This window comes from Myxine glutinosa, chromosome 1 (assembly GCF_964187855.1).
Source record: "Myxine glutinosa chromosome 1, kmMyxGlut1.1, whole genome shotgun sequence".
NCBI lineage: Eukaryota > Metazoa > Chordata > Myxini > Myxiniformes > Myxinidae > Myxine > Myxine glutinosa.
Genome location: NC_136261.1, coordinates 300890280 through 300897997, shown reverse-complemented (window position 1 = coordinate 300897997; position 7718 = coordinate 300890280). Strand labels below are relative to the sequence as shown.

At 42.3% G+C, this 7718-nt stretch overlaps 1 non-coding gene across 1 annotated transcript; it reads left to right on the top strand.

Moving 5' to 3' along the window:
- The first annotated feature begins 810 nt into the window (after positions 1-810).
- Positions 811-883, top strand: TRNAA-UGC (transfer RNA alanine (anticodon UGC)). Its single transcript has one exon. It is a non-coding gene; the product is annotated as a tRNA-Ala (tRNA).
- The last annotated feature ends 6835 nt before the right edge of the window (positions 884-7718 follow it).

Here is a 7718-nt window from a genome sequence, read left to right as displayed (position 1 = left end):
CCGATGGACAGCAAAGCCGGTACACTGGGAGACATCACATAACCGTCAGAAAGCATCTGCCAATGAATATTTACGTTAAAAAAACCGAAAACGCATTCATAAAACAAAAAAAGCTGAATCGATATTTATATAGCATTTGAAAATTGCAATTTATATCACTGTAAACTGTGAAATAATCATCAAAGCTGAGGCAATGCAAGATAAATTAAAATCATTCATAATAATAACAAAGCTTGCCTTCATATAAAATCGCAAAGAGGTGACAGGGGATTAGCTCAAATGGTAGAGTGCTCACTTTGCACCTGGGAGAGGTAGTGGGATCGTATACCCACATTCTCCAATATTTTACATTGTCACATTTTGTCAGCGAATTAACAATTTTGAATTGGAATGAATCAGAAGACACGCAAACTTGACCATCACCACTCTGCGAAATAAATTGTATGCATTCTTTTCCATGCAAAGCTCGTTCTAACCATTGACTGATTGACTGGCTGATATCAACGTTCGGTGTCTTTCATGTGTCAAAGAAATCTGAAATTTGGAATGCCGACGGACAGCGAAGCCAGAACAATGGGAAACATCACAGAACCATCAGAAAGCATCTGCCGATGAGAATTTACGTAAAAACAAATCGTGAACACATTCATGCAATAAAAAAAGCTGAATAGATACAAAACATTTGAAAATTACTATTTATATCACTGCAGACTGTGAAATAATAATCAAAGCTGAAATCATGCAAGATAAATTAAAATCATTCTTAATAATAATAAAGCTTGCCTTTATATGAAATCATCTCGAGGAATCGGGGGATTAGCTCAAATGGTAGAGCGCTCGCTTTGCATGTGAGAGGCAGTGGGATCGATACCCACATCCTCCAAAATTCTACATTCTCACACTTTGTCAGCGAATTAACAAATTTGAATCGGCAGGAATCAGAAGACGCGCAAACTTGACCATTGTCTCTCCACGAAACAAATTGTATGCATTATTTTCCATATCAAGCGCCGTCTCACCATTGACTGAGTGACTGAGTGACTGAGTGACTGGGTGATATCAATGTTCGGTATCTTCCAGGTGTCATATAAATCTGAAATTTGGAATGCTGATGGACAGCAAACCCGGTACACTGGGAGACATCACAGAACCGCCAGAAAGCATCTGCCAATGAATATTTACGTTAAAAAAACCGAAACGCATTCATAAAACAAAAAAAGCTGAATCGATATATATATAGCATTTGAAAATTGCAATTTATATCACTGTAAACTGTGACATAATCATAAGAGCTGAGACAATGCAAGATAAATTAAAATCATTCATAATAATAACAAGCTTGCCTTCATATAAAATCACAAAGAGGTAATGGGGGATTAGCTCAAATGGTAGAGTGCTCGCTTAGCCTGCGAGTGGTAGTGGGATCGATACCCACATTCTCCAATATTTTGCATTGTCACATTTTGTCAGTGAATTAACAATTTTGAATTGGAATGAATCAGAAGACATGCAAACTTGACCATTACCACTCTGCAAAATAAATTGTATGCATTATTTTCCATATAAAGCTCCCTCTATCCATTGACTGACAGACTGGCTTACATCACTGTTCGGCATCTTCCAGGTGTTATCGACATCTGAAATTTGAAATGCCGATGGACAGCAAAGCCGGTACACTGGGAGACATCACAGAACCGTCAGAAAGCGTCTGCCAATGAATATTTACGTTAAAAAAACCGAAAACGCATTCATAAAACAAAAAAAGCTGAATCGATATATATATAGCATTTGAAAATTGCAATTTATATCACTGTAAACTGTGAAATAATCATCAAAGCTGAGACAATGCAAGATAAATTAAAATCATTCATAATAATAACAAAGCTTGCCTTCATATAAAATCACAAAGACGTAACGGGGGATTAGCTCAAATGGTAGGGTGCTCACTTAGCCTGGGAGAGGTAGTGGGATCGATACCCACATCCTCCAATATTTTACATTGCCACATTTTGTCAGCGAATTAACAATTTTGAATTGGAATGAATCAGAAGACACGCAAACTTGACCATTACCACTCTGCAAAATAAATTGTATGCATTATTTTCCATATAAAGCTCCCTCTATCCATTGACTGACAGACTGGCTCACATCAATGTTCGGCATCTTCCAGGCGTCATCGAAATCTGAAATTTGAAATGCCGACGGACAGCGAAGCCCGTACACTGGGAGACATGACAGAACCATCAGAAAGCGTCTGCCAATGAATATTTACGTTAAAAAAAAACCGTAAACGCATTCATAAAACAAAAAAAAGCTGAATCGATATATAGCATTTGAAAATTGCAATTTATATCACTGTAAACTGTGAAATAATCATCAAAGCTGAGACAATGCAAGATAAATTAAAATCATTCGTCATAATAATAAAGCTTGCCTTTTTCGAAAATCACTAAGTGGTAACGGGAGATAAGCTCAAATGGTAGAGTGCTCCCTTAGCATGCGAGAGGTAGTGGGATCGATACGAACATCCTCCAATATTTTACATTCTCACATTTTGTCAGCGAATTAACAATTTTGAATTGGAATAAATCAGAGGACACGCAAACTTGACCATTACCACTCTGCAAAATAAATTGTATGCATTATTTTCCATTTAAAGCTCCCTCTATCCAATGACTGACAGTGGCTCACATCAACGTTCGGCATCTTCCAGGTGTCATCGAAATCTGAAATTTGAAATGCCGACGGACAGCGAAGCCGGTACACTGGGAGACATGACAGAACCGTCAGAAAGCGTCTGCCAATGAATATTTACGTTTAAAAAACCGTAAACGCATTCATAAAACAAAAAAAAGCTGAATCGACATATAGCATTTGAAAATTGCAATTTATATCACTGTAAACTGTGAAATAATCATCAAAGCTGAGATAATGCAAGATAAATTAAAATCATTCATAATAATAAAAAAGCTTGCCTTCATACAAAATCCCCAAAAGGTAACAGGGGATTAGCTCAAATGGTAGAGTGCTCACTTAGTATGCGAGAGTTAGTGGGATCGATACCAACATCCTCCAATGTTTTACATTCCCACATTTTCTCAGCGAATTAACAATTTTGAAATGGAATCAATCAGAAGACATGCAAACTTGACCATTACCACTCTGCGAAATAAATTGTATGCATTCTTTTCCATGCAAAGCTCGTTCTAACCATTGACTGATTGACTGGCTGATATCAACGTTCGGTGTCTTTCATGTGTGAAATAAATCTGAAATTTGGAATGCCGACGGACAGCGAAGCCAGAACAATGGGAAACATCACAGAACCATCAGAAAGCGTCTGCCGATGAGAATTTACGTAAAAACAAATCGTAAACACATTCATGCAATAAAAAAAGCTGAATAGACACAAAACATTTGAAAATTACTATTTATATCACTGCAGACTGTGAAATAATAATGAAAGCTGAAATCATGCAAGATAAATTAAAATCATTCTTAATAATAATAAAGCTTGCCTTTATATGAAAGCATCTAGAGGTATCGGGGGATTAGCTCAAATGGTAGAGTGCTCGCTTATTCTGGGAGAGGTAGTGGGATCGATACCCACATTCTCCAATATTCTACATTGCCACATTTTGTCAGCGAATTAACAATTTTGAATTGGAATGAATCAGAAGACACGCAAACTTGACCATTACCACTCTGCAAAATAAATTGTATGCATTATTTTCCATTTAAAGCTCCCTCTATCCAATGACTGACAGTGGCTCACATCAACGTTCGGCATATTCCAGGTGTCATCGAAATCTGAAATTTGAAATGCCGACGGACAGCGAAGCCGGTTCACTGGTAGACATCACAGAACCGTCAGAAAGCGTCTGCCAATGAATATTTAAGTTTAAAAAACCGTAAACACATTCATAAAACAAAAAAAAGCTGAATCGATATATAGCATTTGAAAATTGCAATTTATATCACTGTAAACTGTGAAATAATAATCAAAGCTGAGATTATGCTAGATGAATCAAAATCATTCTTAATAATAATAATGCTTGCCTTTCTAGGAAATCACCAAAAGGTAACAGGGGATTAGCTCAAATGGTAGAGTGCTTGCTTATGCATGGAAGAGGCAGTGGAATCGATACCCACACCATCCAATGTTTTACATTCTCACATTTTGTCAGCGAATTAACAATTTTGAATTGGAATTAATCAGAAGACAGGTAAACTTGACCATTACCACTCTGCGAAATAAATTGTATGCATTCTTTTCCATGTGTTACGGATTTATGTGAATTTATGTGAATTACTATTCAGGTCTTTGCTTATTAATGTGTAGTCGATTAAAGGTTGTTGTGATTAAAGGGTCAGGAGCCCTTCTGGGGAAAAGGAGACCGGAAACGGAAGAAGAGAAGACACGAGGTCCGGGAGAAGCGGCGATCTTCTTCCTCTTCCTCGCCCAGCGCCGAGAAGAGCGGTATCGATATTGAGCAGCGTGGGGAACGCTGCGTTTAAAAGCCCGTCTGGCGAGTGGAGTTACCGGGACGTGTAATTACCCCTTTACACGTCAAGTCGCCGTGGGTTCGTGCACGGAACCAAGCGTCCGGCACAGTTCGCCTCACCGTCTACAAGGACGCATACGGGTCGCACCTTGGGCCTCGCGCGCGTTGCAAGCCGCGCTTGGTTTTGCCCCGTTGCTTGGCAAGGAGGTGTGCGCTGCAGCAGCTGTCCCCGGTACGAGACATGCACGTTTGGAGCACGTCCGCCCGGGGTTCGTTCAACCACCCGTGTGCGGAGAAGAGAGACATTGTGAGGGACAGTGGCCCAAGTGGTCGTGAGTGGGGACAGGGGGGGACACATATGTAAGATGGCCATCTTAGTGATTGATTGTTGATTGTTGATGGTTATTGATTCCTTGGGGGAATATATTATTGATTATTCCGGATCCTTGGTGTGGGGTTTCTTATTGACTGGAATTCATATTGATTGCGTTACGAAAGCGTATAAATCATATATCTTTCTGGCGGGGTGCCTCCCACGGTCCGGGGGTCACCGAGACCAGGTAGTTACCGGGAGGACCACGTAACAGAATTGGGGGCTCGTCCAATTGAATTCCGGGATTTAAAATTGTATAACATAATAAAATAATAATTTTTATTAATTAAAATTTATTTATTAATTATTAATTGGTAAATTTTTGAGAAATTGTGGTAAAGTCTTGGGTGAAGGTTAACAGGTGTTACCAGTAGTCACCATGGCGTTTGTGGCACAGAACTTTGTGGTAACCCCTAGTGAGGCACAGTTCCGAGCGTTACTAAAAACGGACCTCTTGAAATTGGCCAAACATTTTAACTTGGAGGTCCGAACTAATTTGAGGAAGGCAGAGTTGCAGACCATGGTGATACAGTCTATGGTGGGATTAGGAACATGGGACGAGTTAGCCTGGGAGTGGCTACCCGAAGAACCAGAAGACGTTGAGCTCCGGAAACTGGAGTTGCAATTACGGAGCCAGGAACGGATCAAAGAAGAAGAAAGGAAAGCAGAAAAGGAAAGAGCAGAAGAGGAAAGTAAAGCAGAAGAGAGGAGAGAAGAGAAACAAGCAGAGGAAAGGAGAGTGGAACAAGAACTCCAGGAAAGGTTAAAAGAAGAAAAAAGGAAAGCAGAAAAGGAAAGAGCAGAAGAAGAAAGGAAAGCAGAAAAGGAAAGAGCAGAAGAAGAAAGGAAAGCAGAAAAGGAAAGAGCAGAAGAAGAAAGGAAAGCAGAAAAGGAAAGAGCAGAAGAAGAAAGGAAAGCAGAAGAGAGGAGAGAAGAGAAACAAGCAGAGGAAAGGAGAGTGGAACGAGAACTCCAGGAAAGGTTAGAAGGGAGAAAAGCAGAGGAGAGGAGAGCTGCCAGGGAACTCGAAGCAGAGGAGAGAAAAGCCGAAAGGGAGTTGAAGGAACGTGATCTGGCGCTTCAGCAAGAAATTAAATTCAAGGAGCTGGATTTAAGGAGAGAACGGGGAGAGGTACCACCCTTGCTGACGGGGTCGACACCTAGCCAGAACACCTGGGAGGTGGGCAGACATGTGAAGCTGGTTCCACCCTTCAGTGAAAAGGAAGTCACTCAATTTTTTCCACACTTTGAGAAAGTGGCTCGACAGTTAAACTGACCGGAGGAGGCCTGGACCATACTCGTGCAAAGTGTGCTGGTGGGTAAAGCTCAAGAGATTTATTCGGCGCTACCAATGGACCAATGTGCAGATTATGAGGTATTGAAGAAGCACATCCTCAAAGCCTACGAGTTGGTTCCGGAAGCTTACCGGCAGAAATTCAGGAATGCCAGGAAGAGGGAGAGTGAGACCCATGTGGAGTTTGCTAGAGTGAAAGAAAATATGTTTGATCGGTGGTGTGAGTCAAAAGGAGTCGGGAACGACTTCGAAGCATTGCGTGACCTGATGCTGGTGGAGGAATTTCAACAGTGTGTCCACGAGGACATCAAAGTGTACCTGCAGGAAAAGAAAGTACCGAAGTTGTGGGACGCAGCCACCATGGCAGATGATTATGCCTTAACACACCGGATAGGGGTCCACGAACCTAACTCCTCGCCTAGATCTCCGCAGGGGAGGTGTGGAACAGCAGGTGCGGAGAACGACAATACATGGCGGCGGCCTCGAGATGATTATGGGGACAACGCTGATACCCGAACTGTTCGAAATCAGGGGGCTACGGGCCCAAGACAAACTTCTTTTTCGGGGGGCCCGAGGCAGACCACGAGTTTTTCCTCCGGGCCTACTTGCGCTTTTTGCAAGAAACCGGGACACTTGATGTCCAATTGTTACCTCATGAAAAGGGAAAACCCAGAGCGGAGTCCGACTATTACCACTCCGAATGCGATGGCAAGCGTAAGAAATCGCCCCCAGAAGAGTTACCAACCATTTATTTATGAGGGGTTGGTCTCACTCAAGGGAGACTTGACTAACCCAAGACCGGTTAGGGTTTTGAGGGACACAGGAGCCCATCAATCCTTAATGCTTGAAGGCATTTTGCCATTGTCAAAGAGTACCGCAACTGGTGATAGTGTTCGGTTACAAGGGATCGGTGGCTGTGTTAGTGCCCCACTTCATGTCATCCATTTGGAATCCGATTTGGTGTCAGGACCGGTCACCGTCGGTTTACAAGCAATGCTTCCTGTAGAGGGAGTATCTGTGATTATCGGGAATGATTTGGCCGGGGGGCAAATTTATGGTAACCCGAGGGTTGGTAAAGAGCACAGCAGGGAAAATAACACCACACCAGCTCGGGATGGCGACAAAAGTTCCAAGTTTTTTGTAGGGGGACTGAACTTCAACACAGAGGAAGAAGTTCTGACCTCTGTCTTCAACAGATATGGGCCGCTGGTGGAAGTGCGGGTGGTAAAAGACAGGGAAACGCAACGGTCAAGAGGGTTCGGCTTTGTCACGTTTGCAAGCACAAGAGACGCCAGGGAGGCAGAGAAGAATTGGAATGGTAAGGATTTGGAAGGTCGGACCATAACAGTAGGGAAGGCATTTCGTAGGCATCGAGAGGTCTACAGAAGAGGACCACTTGGCGGTAGTTTTGGTGTTGGCAGCAGCCGATATTACTATGGAGGCTCCCAGAGTTATGGCACCTCCCGAAAGAATGAATGTCAGAGCACTGGCCGAGAAGGAGACCGCCAGTCAGGTAACGGCTGGGACAAGGGGTCCCACCGTAACT